The 13,145-nt window shown below is 47.0% G+C and overlaps 1 pseudogene across 1 annotated transcript in view; it reads right to left on the bottom strand.

Annotated features, from left to right (window-relative positions):
• The window catches only part of LOC146811647 (interferon-induced very large GTPase 1-like), a 275,755-nt pseudogene that overhangs the window by 176,100 nt on the left and 86,510 nt on the right, over positions 1–13,145 (bottom strand). The window contains exon 4 of the transcript XR_014966764.1: positions 4,704–4,766. The product of XR_014966764.1 is annotated as an interferon-induced very large GTPase 1-like (transcript). The remainder of the gene's footprint in view (positions 1–4,703; positions 4,767–13,145) is intronic.

Here is a 13,145-nt window from a genome sequence, read left to right as displayed (position 1 = left end):
GTCCGAAGGGGTTCGCTGACGGGTACGAGCCAGTCAGAGCGCGAGGCGAAATTCACTTCGTACTTGCTCGCTCGTACGGTGAGACGAGCCGGTCGGAATTCGCACACATGACTCCGATTCGCACCTGACGGATGCCGTTAGGAGCCATTCCGAGCGAGATCGGATCAGGCCCTTAGTAAGATAAATGTGCTTCACAGTATTTGCACACTTACTGGACAAGCAACGCATCACCCAGTAATTGATATATAGGTTTCCTCAGAGTAACCCCTCTAACGTTTTAGGATTTAGCTCATTGTGATGATCAGGATAAATGCTTCTGTGGTCTACAGCATCAAATGCAATGACTCACGGACATTTTGTAAGACTACTCTAGTTACTGGGCACCAAAAGAAACAGCTTCAGACATTTCTTGAGATAATAATATGGTTGCTTCATTATGCAGGAGGTTGAATTTGCCTCTGGAAGAAGGAAAGACTATAGTACTTGTAGTATGTTAATACATCTTGCGAGACTAAGGCCCTCATGTATCAACTCAATGCAGAATAGGTAAATGCTTTTGTCACAAGAGACTGCAGGCAGATGCAACTCTCTAAATAAAGGCCTCCGCCAGGGAAGTGGAGGCTAGAGTCTCCACTCACTGAGTCGGCTGGATGAACGCTCTGTGAATTTTAAACGATGGCTTTAGAAGTCACCAACATCCCTCCTCTGGAGTACTATCAGGGAACTACTTTTTTTGTCATAGGAGTGCATATGTTTTCTTGCAGTCTCTCTCCTTCTCCCCTAAGTTTTGCTTCTCCATTCTCATTCATATCACCCTTTGCTGTTCCCCTTGCTTTCCCACCTGCAGCTCGTCCTCCACACTACCGCTTGAGGGCCTGTCAGCAGCAATTTGCTATGGTGCTGTTCCAAGACAGACAGCTGCCATCTTGGAAGAGTAACTTATAAGAATGAAATAGCTGCTGTGTCACAACGTATGTATGTAAGTCAAAAATATTTGGGATTAATTTGACAGTATGGGTACGTACCACAAACAAAAAGTGGCCATCCAAGGAAGAGGAACCCTACTGGCTGTCACGCTAAAAAACATCAAGCACAAAATAACTGGCCCCAACCTTATCCCTCTATTAGAAGTACTTCGAGCAAAGCTTCTACCAACAATCACGTATGGCAGCGAATCAATCAGAGGGAAAGATGAAATAATTTTGGATAAGGTGGTTTCCAAAGCTGCTAGAATAATATTCAATCTCCCACAACACACCTCTCCAGCACAAATAAGGCTGGAGCTTGGCCTACAAAAGCAGCAAACACGGAAGGGCGTCTACGCAAAATGCTGGTATAAAATAAAGAGTGCCAAGTCTGGTTCATTAAACTCATACTTGTGGAAAGAGAGGACAAGGAAGAACGACTGCCCCGCTATGGTTTATCTTCAGTCGGGAATAAGGCTGCTCGCTTTACAGGATTTGTGGAAATCCGGTCTTACTTATAACAGTTTTAATGCCTTGATAAACAAATCAGTAAATATTGTTTCCCTCGAAGAAGATAAAACAGACCTAAATAGGAGGGCTCACAGCTGGTTTGTGATTCAGAGCTACTCGAGATGCACACCACAGCCATATTTAGGTACAAGCTTCACGAAAAGTATGAAGGAAAGCCTTTTGGTAATGAGGCTGGGAATTTTACCTGTAAAACCGCACTTACAGCCATGGAAACGCACACATCCAACTATACACTGCAGATTATGCGGCAATCACAAAGAGGCCGTTTTACATCTACTGTGAGTTTGTAAGAGTTTAGATCTGGAACGAAGACAGCTTCTAAAGCGGCTCCTGAATGAAATTCAGCTACGAACATGCAGACAGGCGGTGAAGGCTTGCTTCGAGGGAGGAGACGTCCGGTTAGCCTGTAGCTTTGTTAGTTTCATTAACGTAATAAAAACAAAATGAATCTTGGCAGCCTCCCAACAAACTGGCTAGCAATCCAGGCTGCTGTTGATTTACTGGATTTACTCACTGGGAATGATCAATTTTAGACTTGCCACTAATCTAGTAAGGATTTTACACCTAATTTCATAGACATCTGAACTGAGGCAAACCCCAAGGAGGATGGTCTCCCAGCAGACATTGCGGCCTAACATAATACATATAATAATAATAATTTGATCTTGCATACTATATGAAAGATTTTATATTTCTGTATTTTAAGAAATCACTGTAACTTTAATGGAACAAGTGCTGTACTTACTTACGACGCATGTATGCACATACATCTTCAAGCTGGTATCAAGTTTAGACTTTTTTTGTCAATGTAATTCAGTAGCAGCAACAAGAATTGGCAAAGCCAGAAGGTAAGCTAACATCTTTCAAAAGCCAAGTCCTATTGTCTATGCAAATTTTTATAAAAAACACTGTCATGATCACAAACTTTTCAGTCTGCATTTATGGGTTAAAAAGAAAATTATTAATCACACTATTGTTTTATCAAAGGAGTCACATCCCAAAACCACTACAAACCCAGCACCTCACTTCTAATTTATTAAAAATATATATAATTATTATACAATGTCCATGATTAATCAAATAAATAATGAATACATGAATTATTGTTACTTAACTCCCCACCCTCTACGTCTCCAAACTCAGCAGCACGCACCTAATATAATAACTTAAAAATATAGTTATTACAGAATTACTAATCAAATAAGTTAACTATACAAACAATAATAACTCATACAATTAATATATGAGCTAAAACATCAAGATAATTGAAAAATATTATATTTTAAAACCACATTATTGAAAACTACATTAACAATATTTTTGATGATATTACTTGGGTGGGGGTATACAACAATATTTTGCATCACAATATTTTTGTATCTTTTCACAGATACTTCTGTGTCCTGTTATTTAATACTTGATATTTTGTCAAAATACCTAATATAATAATGTGAATCTATACTATGACAGGACTGGCCAGTTGGGCACTCTACTATTTGCCCGATGGGCTACAAGGTTGGGAGCTACTTTCAGGGCAAAATGGGCTGCCACAAGTCAGCATGAAAGCATGAAAGTTCTCAGCTAATATACAATTTAAAAATCGTGCTTCAACTTTTTACAATTTGGACACATTATTGTAAGAAACTAATTCCATGAGGAAGACCGCACACTTAACACACAACTTAAATAGACAGACTTGCTGGCTACTGTCACTCCTAATAAGCATTCTGGGGCGGTTTGAACATTTCGCCTGGCCCCGATGCATACAAAAGTAATACCTACCCAATATTACCAAAAAACGCAAAAAATGAGGTCTGCAATTATAAGTGGGTCTTTTAGAGCTAAATCTGGGACAAAATTTGATAAGCACTCAAATAAGATCCGTACATCTTTACAGCAATACGAGGACAGACAAGGACTTCGCCGTCAACCAAACCAAATATCTTGGCAGGAAAGAACACTTTTCGTGAGACCTATGGAAAATGTTGTAGCCAAGAGATAGTAAATGCATGTGGGACAGTAATTTCACTCTTACTGCCATATAAAACATCTTGGAAAGAGGACACTGCAGAGAGCATCCAGGGAGTTTAATGTGCACGTGGCCACAATAACCCATATCAAGAAACAATTGTTCATATCTGAAGAGTTGAATTTTAATTTCTGTGAATGTTATAAAAAGGAGGCCCTAAACACCTCCGGTTGCCACAAATGTCATATTAGAATACACGCTAAAAGTTTTCTTTAAGTAGAAGTTGTGTTCCACTGATGTGGAGAGTATTACCCATCCTATGGGTTTGTATGCATTTCCCTTAAACAACGAGCAGTAAAGACTTTTTGGGGCAGGGGTGATAAATCACACTACAGCTAAGCCAAATATATGAATACAAAAACAACAGGAGGATTTAAACACAAAACACTACTTAAACAATCCCACTAAAGATCTGTAAGCTTCAACAAAGCACTGTAGAACGTTTCATCTTGGCTGTGGTTTGGAAAAAGTGCCTTGTCAGCTGCTTCACAGAAATGTTGTGAGGTTCCAGAGCAAGGTCACCCAACGAAACTACACTGTATGGTTCACCCACTGTCCCCAGAAGTAGTAAGAAATAATATGCCACTTCTGAGGAGCAGGCCTTTAAAAGAGGTAACGCAAATGTATCCACATAATCTTATTAAGAATGGCAGATCTGCACTGCTGCCTCATTACTTTCAAGTTTATTGTTGAATGGTTGTTCTAGAAAAGATCTTTCCTATGTTAGCGCAAATTTATAGATTCTTGGTCAGAATTTGGAGATCACTCACAGGCCTCTCCAAATAGTTACCTTCAATTACTCTGCTCTTTTATTTCATACACTGATATAATAGAAAGGCATGAAATTTTTTTGCAAAAAATGCCGCTGCACCACCTGTACTTTTGATCCAATAAAAGAGAGGGTTACGGCAGAAGGGGATTCCATTGTCTAAATGTTTTCCTTCTACTGCACAAAACAATGAACCACTACTCATGTTATTAATTGGCCAGAAAATGTAATTATGTGATGTGACCCCCACTGAAGAAATAAGCAAGGGGCAGCAAGGAGAAAAGAACCGTGGTTGGGTTTTGGGGAGAGGAGAATATGTCAAATGAAAATAACGATATATAGATGTGAAGCAAATTTTGGCGAAATGTGGGTCGGGTGATGCTTTTATGAACATTAAACAGTAAAGTACCTTCAACCTCTTCCGCCTTTATTTCCAATTGAGTCTCTTCTACAGTCCCATCAGCTTCTGATCCTATAAAAGGTACAAGAGGTACGTGTTAATATTAACATAGAAGTGGCCAAAACTGTAAGAACTATCTGTTTTTACTGCTGCTTCAGTTCCATAATTTCCAAGATTTTGGAGTCTTTGGAAAAAAACTGAACAGCAGCATTAAGCCCAATTTTAAAGAAAAGAAAACAAGCAGTCATCAAATAAATAAGGTAATCATTCCGAGAGAGAGGAGAAAAGGAATGTAGCAAGAAAGAGGTGGGATTAAAAAGAGTGAATGGAAAAACAGTCGGGGATAGGAGAAGCGAGAAAGGAGGGAGAGGGTATAGGAGAAGATAAGGGTGTGCCAGTGCAACGCCTCTCACCTACTTATCAGAAGAAATTATGGGGTACTCAAGAAATTAATGTAAAATGGCCACCGTAAACACTCCAATTATTGCAGTTCAGTAGAGTCCAAAGGTGTCTCAAAGAACTGCGTTACGTGTAGTGCAGGCAGGTCTGCTCAGGAAAGGTCACTGCTTGCCCCGGTCAATAGATTGATCTGAACGTTTCCCCTCACCCTGGGGCAACACCTAGTAGCGTCACCATTATCCAAGAACCTGGACATTTTTGTTTGAGCACCATCTCTTACTCTCACCACAACAAGAAGCAGCCCACGGCTGACAGATGGCTAAAATGTGCCAGTCAGGATTAAAAGGTAGGAGCGGGAGGCCAACAAAATGCAACAATTGCCCTCGCAGCAGTCTCAACCCCTGCTCAAAACATTGATCAGTTCAAGTTGGACAAGGACAATGGATTTGAAGAAGGGTGGAGAGCATACATAGTAGCTTTCTTTTGTTGGTTCTGTGCCTAAAGTCCAACCAGTATTATATGTTCTGCATTATTTCTTCTCTCTCTAATGTCATTCTTTCTTCATGTAAACCGTGTGAGGTTTACAGCTGTGTTACGGGTTTCTGGAAGCTGGCTGACAAAGGTGAGGCAATAACACACAATGCATTTTATCTGAATTGAAGTATTGTTTCAGAGATGATGTTTAATCATACTTTCTGATGGGTTTCATCTGACCGGGGGTCTATGTTGTTTTTCTGTATGAATGTAGTGTGGATATGCAGGGAAGGCTTTAGAGTCAGTCAGAGGGTCTTTGATATCACATAATGTTTGGCTAGTGCTGACTGAAAAATGTGTTTAACAGGATGCATATTAAGACTGAAGGAGAGGTCTCCTGAAGACAGTTCATGTACATAACACCAAGGGTAGGCTGTTTAAAAATCTACCCAGTGCCTCTCTTACGCTTATTGAGAGGCTCATTTGTTTCTAAAATAGTGACTTGTTCCAACCCATTACTCTACTGTGAAATATAATTTAAAGTGCAAGTTAAAGCGGAGTACCTTAGTAACGGTCAGGCAGGAGTGACTTGAGAAGCACTAGCTAAAATCTTGCCCTAGTGGAGCATTACTGATGTAAGGAAAAATGCATTAATTCTGATGTGTGACAACTAGCTGTAAAATGTTATGACGCTTTCAAAATGTCAACAAGCTGTAGCCATTTTGGATTTCAAAACCGTACAGCAAACATACATTCAAGAAGTTTCTGAATTGCCTTTCACAAAAATAGAAATATGGTATTCTTGCTAGAGCACCCAACTATTACAAACTGTGACGTGAATGATTACCTCTTCTTTAGATTCACCTATATTATATATGACTTGGGGAAGGAGGTATAATGGTTATATGTCAAAATACAGAAAAACACCAAGATTGACCTGTCATAGTTTCAGCAATTAAACAGTTTACAAGATTAAACAATTAAATAATGATGAATTAAAAAACATTGTCATTTATTACTTCGCTTCCCACATTATACCCCCACAATCCTAGCAGCTTACACTTACAATATTAACTAAAATAAATAAGTATAACACGATTTACATAATTGATCATTAACAATTAAAAATTATTTGTAAATTACTTAACGTCCCACCCTTTACAAACCTCTACAAACCTAGCAACCCGCAACTAAAATAAATCAATATTACATCATTATAATTTAATTATTAAATAATTCTTCATTAATTACTTAACTAACTTCCTGCCCTATATCCCTACAAACTCAGCAGCCCAAACCCAATATAGAACCTAAAACATAGTTTTTACACAATTTACATTATAATCAATTAACTAATTAATACAAATAATTTCCCATGCTATATCCCTACAAACCTTGCAACCCGCTATAACACTAATATTCACATTAGCAATTAAATTAAAAATGATGAACCACGTACAATTACAAATTATATTTAAAAATATTGTACAAACAATAATAACGCATAGAATTGATATAAGATCTAAAACACAAAGAATTAGAAAAGATTTGTTACAACTATATTATTGAAAACGATATTTAGAACAACAATATTCTTGACAATAATATTATTTACGTGGAAAAAAACAACATCGATATTCTTGACAACATTTCTTTTTTTTTTTTTTTTTTTTTTTTTTTTTTTAGTTTTTGAAAACCTTTATTTGAAACAATACGGTACACAGCAGAGAGCCTACAACCCAGCGGGCCGGCCGCGAAACACACATTTGGATGCATATCTGATCACACAGCCCATGCCGTCAACCCGGAGGTACGGCGGCGTTAAGGAGAGCACACGTATCGTGAGGTAGAGAAGAATGTTACTTGTCTCAGCTTTGAGCAAACCATCACGAGGCCAGGTTGCCCAGGAGGCATAAAGTGCCGGAACTTCCAACTCCCCCCCCTCCCCCTCCCGAAACATCGGTCAGCACTACGTTTTATGTGTACCTTTAGCAGCCAGCACCCTCCCCCCCCCCCTCTCGGCTCCCCGAGTCGCTAAGACCGGGTCTAATCATCTCCGGGGTCATCTTGTACAATGGAAGGAGGTTCGCAGATTCCCCCCCTAAAATCATTCCACTTGGACCACACCTCAACCCACTTACGCGGGCACCCTCTAGCCACATATACTATCTTTTCCTGCAGCATGCACCAGTCCATGTCACTGGTCCAGTCTGAGAGTTTCGGTGGAACAGCGCTGCCCCAGAGCCTGGCAATGTTCCTTTTTGCTACCATTTGCCCGAGTGTCACCCAGATCCTCCCTTTAGGCGGCAGGTCAGTTGGTTCCCATATGTTGAGGAGGCATCTCTTGGCTTCTGGGCGAATCTCCACCTCCCAGACCTCTTCCATCTCCCGCACCACCCTCCTCCAGTACCTCTGAACCTTCGGGCAGTCCCACAGCACATGGAAAAAGGTTCCATCACCTCCGCATCCCCTCCTACATAGCGTCGTGTCAGCCCTACCCATCATATGTAATCTGGTGCAAGATATATAAACTCTGTGTAGGATCTTCAATTGGATGAGCCGCAATCTGGCCGATATCGCGACCTCACGTGGAGAAGCCAAAGCGAGCAGCCACTCCTCGTCATCTATTTCCAGCCCTTCGGCGACCCACTTGTCTCTGAGGGGAAGGAGCAAGTCTGGGGGGTTGTTAGCTAGTTTTTTGTAGGTCAGGGATATGGCATGTTCCGCGAGGAGTCCGTCAAGCAGTCTATCCTCGAGCGGGGAGGCTGGCGGCAACTTGACCCCCGGCGGGATGTTAGCCTGCAAGGAGTGGCGCACCTGCAAGTATCTGTAATATTCGGCATCTGCCAGTTCGTAGGCTTCCTGCATTTGGGCAAATGAGCGGACCCCAGTCGGTCCCCACATATCTTTGATTTGAGAGATGCCGATGAGATCCCAATTGCGGAATCCTTTGGTGCGGCGCAGATTGCCCAACGCCTCTGAGGCCCATAGTGGCGTGGCCATCGTGAGGAGTCCGGACCATCCAAGCTTTTTCTGTGCGATGTGCCACAGCTGTACCGAATGCAGTGTCGGGCCGGTGAGTTTGCGCGCCCCCCGTCTAGAGTAGAGTGCTATCTCGTAGTTCCCTCCGGGTAGCAGCCATCTATCCATGCCGTAAGCCGGGTCGTTCCCGTCCCCGTATGTCCCTTGGTTGATTGCGGAGAGGTGGGCCGCCCAGTAGTACTTGCGAATATCGGGAAGAGCGATTCCCCCATCATACCACCCCAGTGTTAGTTTGGCCAGTGAGATTCGGGGCTGCCCGGCCCAGAGGAGGTCGCGCAGCGCAGCTTCGATTGCTAGGAAGTAGCTGTTTGGGACCAGGTGTGGGTAATTTTGAAGTGCGTAGAGAAACCGCGGGAGCGAGAGCATCTTAAATAGGGCCGCCCTGCCCAACAATGACAGAGGCAGACGCTGCCAGGATTTCGCCTCCCGTTGAAGCCGAAGGAGCGGCGGCTTGAGATTTTGTTCGTAAAGCAGAGCCTTATCAATAGTGATATACACTCCGAGATATTTAAATCCGTCCTCTGCCACCCGGATAGGGCAGGAATCGGGGAGCCTGGGAGGGTCCCCCCGGAGGACGTATAGATGCGATTTGGCCCAGTTGACCCTAAAGCCAGAATTGCGACCGAAACTGTCCAGTATATTCAGCGCCGCGATTAGCGACCCACGCGGCTTCGAGAGGTAGAGTAGTATGTCGTCGGCGTATAAAGATATCTTATCCTCCCATCCCTCCGCCCATGTTATGCCCTGCACGGTGGCCACCTGTCTTATACAGGCCGCGAGCGGTTCGAGGGAGAGGGCGAATAGGAGGGGGGACAGGGGACAGCCCTGTCGAGTTCCTCTGGCCAGCGTGAATACCTCAGACACCTTATTATTTACCAGCACCTGCGCCAGGGGTTCCGTGTATAGTAATCGCACCCAAGCGATAAACTGGGGACCAAAGCCCAGCTTGCGCAGGACTGCGAACATGTAGGGCCACTCTAGGGTGTCGAAGGCCATGGTGGCATCCAACGAGACTACCACCGCGTCCTCTTGGAGATTGTGGCACTGCCCTAGCACCCCATGCAATCTCCTGATATTGAGGGCCGTGTTGCGGTGGGGCATAAATCCCGATTGGTCAGGGTGGATTAGCGACGAGAGCACCGGCTTAAGCCGATTGGCCAGCGTCTTGGCAAGTATTTTCGGTTCCGCGTTTAGAAGCGAGATGGGTCTGTATGATGTGCAAGCGTCTTTGGGTTTACCTTCTTTCGGAATTGCCACTATAGTCGCCAACCGCTGGTCCCGGGGCAGCCGCCCTAGTGTTTTACTGCACTCGAACATCAGTTTGAGGTGCTTACTGGTGACGTCTGGCCGGAGTTTGTAGATCTCTATGGGTATGCCGTTTGGACCAAGCGCTTTGCCAGGACGGAGGGCCCCTATCGCCTGCTGGAGCTCAGTCTCGGTAAGCGGGCTGTCAAGAGCCTCCCGATCTGTGTCCGAGAGAGTAGGCAGTCGTATGTCTGCGAGGAGGTCCATGGAGTCCTCCTCCGGCCTGTCCGACTCTCGCCTGTAAACCTGCCGGTAATAGTCGGCGAACTGTTGCACTATTTCCCGGGGTTCCGTGAGCACTCTCCCCGATTCAGCGCGCAACTCCGGCACCACCCTGCTGGCCTGTTGTTTCCGCTCAAGCCAGGCGATAAGTTTCCCGGCTTTGTCCCCTTGATCATATATCCTGCCAATTCTATGCCGAGCCACCGTCTGGGCCTCCTGGGACACCAGCGCTCTGTACTCCGCCGCCTTAAGCTGCATCGCGTGCCTGAGCTCCCGATCGCCGCTTGTCGGTGCCTCCCTTTCTAGTTCCCCAAGTTGCTCCTCTAGCGCCACGGTCTGTTGGTTGCGTTCCCGTCGCCGAGCCGCGATAGCCGATAGAGCCTCGCCTCGTACCACCGTCTTAAACGCCTCCCACAGGGTGGCAGGGGAGGCGACCGACCCATCGTTCTCTGTGAAATAGCGCGCGATTGAAGTGGATACGTGTTTTCTAGTGACCTCGTGTTTCAAGTGCCAGGGATTAATTGGCGCAGTGCAGCCCTCCCGCCTGCTTCCGAATATAATCTGTGCAAGGAGCGGTGAATGGTCGGAGATACCCCTGGGGAGGAATTCGGCCTCCAGTACCGCCATGTCTTGCTGGAGCAGGGTGAGGATGTAGTCCAGCCGTGAGAAGGAGTGGTGTGCCCCTGAGAAGAAGCTAAAGCTACTGTCAGTGGGGTGGAGTAGGCGCCAAACGTCCGTCAGCCCGAAGGACTCGAGGAAGTCCGGCAGCCACCGTTGCCCCTGGGGCAGGTCTCTAGATGGTAATCTGTCTTGGGCTCCCGACGCCACAGCGTTCAAGTCCCCTCCCAGAACAAGCCGACCCTCGGGTAGCGATAGTAGGAGTGAGCCCAGGTCCTCGAAGGCCCGGGCCTGTAGGCCTGGGGGGATATAGACCGAAAGAAGATTGAGCGCCTGGCCCTCCCAGCGCCCCGACACAGCCGTGAAGCGGCCCTGTGGGTCAGTCTTTGTGGTGTCTACATGAAGGGGCAGCGAGCGGCGCAGGAGTATACCTACACCTCTCGATCCAGTGGTGAAACCTGAGTGCGCTGCTAGAGTGTACCCGTATCTATTTAGAGCGTAACAGACATTGCCCAATAAGTGCGTTTCCTGCAGTAGCACCACATCTGGCTGGTGCCGTTTGAGGAACTGCAACACTATAGTACGCTTGAGTCTGTCCCCTAGACCGTTGACGTTCCAGCTGAGAATCTTAAGGCTTTTTTCCCACCTTTTAGCCATGGCTGTGTCGTAAGAGGGTGTCTTGTCCCACCACCCGGGCCTCAGTTGTGTGAGAATAATGTGCGTGACCGTAAAGGATCCCCAACTCCCACCCCTCCCTTAGTCCCACCCCAGACAGGTAAATCATACAAACAACAACAACAGTCCCAAAAGGCCGGACGTACAACTCCCTCCCTCCCGGAGCTGGCCCTGACCTCCCGGCCCCCCCATCCCCAAACAACTCCCCCCACCCTGCCCCCTGCTCCGTGGGTCTAGAACTGCCCACCACCCCAATTAGCAGAGCGCCTGTCGCCCCACCCCCCCCCGGTGAACCCACCGAGAAACTCAGTTTGGGAAGTCCGTGGGCTAGCCCCCTGTGGCCGCCCGCCCGTGGTGTCCCAGTTCGTTCATCCCCCTGGTTACGAAGTCACCCATAGGGGGAACCCACCCATGGAGGCAGTGAGGCGACCAGGGTACCCCAGAGTTTACAAATCTCAAAATAGAGGCCCGTGAGGTATACGTTACAGTCTGATGTCTTCCAGTGCTATTGCTCGTGGTCTCAGCGTGGCGTCCCTTCTCTGGACGAGCCCCAGCGGGGACTGTTGGACCTGGAACGCCAGGACCGCTGACTCGGCGCACCACCCGCTGGGCGGCCGGACGCCGACTCCGCGGCGGGCAGGCCCGTATCTTGCCGCTGTACGTCTCCACTCCGGGAGTCCTGCGTCGCCTCTCCCCCGTCCAGCCACTCCTGCACCGCTTCTGGCGTGGTGAAGAAGAGGGATCGCCCACCGACGATGATCTTCAATTTGGCGGGAAAGAACATCATGTATTTGAGCCCACGCTCGCGGAGCGCCGCCTTGACCCCTTGGAAGGAGCGCCTTTCCCGTTGGACCTGGAGCGTGAAATCGGGAAAGAACCGGATTGTGGCCCCCTCGTGTCGCAGGTCACCATGCTGTCTCGCCGCTTGAAGAATTGCGTCCCGGTCCCGGAAGTTCAGAATTTTGGCTATAATCGTCCGTGGCATGGCTCCAGGCTTGGGTCGTGGGATAGGGGCCCTGTGCGCCCGCTCAATGGTGAAGAGCTTCGAGAGACGCTTGGGTTTGAGGTGTCGTAGGATCAGATCCTCCAGGAAAAGCTCCACACTGTCTCCTTCAAGTCCTTCCGCCACCCCCACAACGCGGATATTACTTCTCCGAGCCCTTCCTTCTTGATCATCGAGCCGCAGGGCCATGAGGCGGTGCTGGTGTACTAGCTCGTTCACCCTGCCCTCAAGCCGCTTCTCCGAGTCCTGTAGGGCCTTAATATCAACTTCATTAGTCTTGGATCGGTCAGTGGTTTTTCCTAGGTCAGCTCGGAGAAGGGCCACTTCAATAGTGATCTTGTCCATCTTGGTTTCCAAGTTCGTGCCCAGGGTTTGAATCGCAGCCATGATGGACTTCAGGGAAGGGTCCGCGGGGTCCGCATCATCCTTTGGAGCCCTGTCCGCCGGAGGTGGCGCCTTGGCTACTGTGTACTGGTCAAGCTTGTTGGCCTGCGTAGCGGCTCCTGTCTTGGGTCGCATGGCGGTCCGGGCACCCTGCGGGCCGCAGGCGGCACCGCCCTACGCAGAACCGAGGCGTCCTGTGGTCCGACCAGCTGTCACTGATGTAGCCCTTGGCCCACCGCTCTCGCCCAAGGATCAACAGGGGAGGAAGACCTCCGGCGCCACAAGAGAGGCCCAGAATACGTTAGAGTACACCGTCTCACTCTCAGTCA

The sequence above is a fragment of the Triturus cristatus genome, chromosome 7 (assembly GCF_964204655.1).
Source record: "Triturus cristatus chromosome 7, aTriCri1.1, whole genome shotgun sequence".
Classification (NCBI taxonomy): Eukaryota; Metazoa; Chordata; class Amphibia; order Caudata; family Salamandridae; genus Triturus; species Triturus cristatus.
This window is presented reverse-complemented; position numbering and strand designations above follow the sequence as displayed.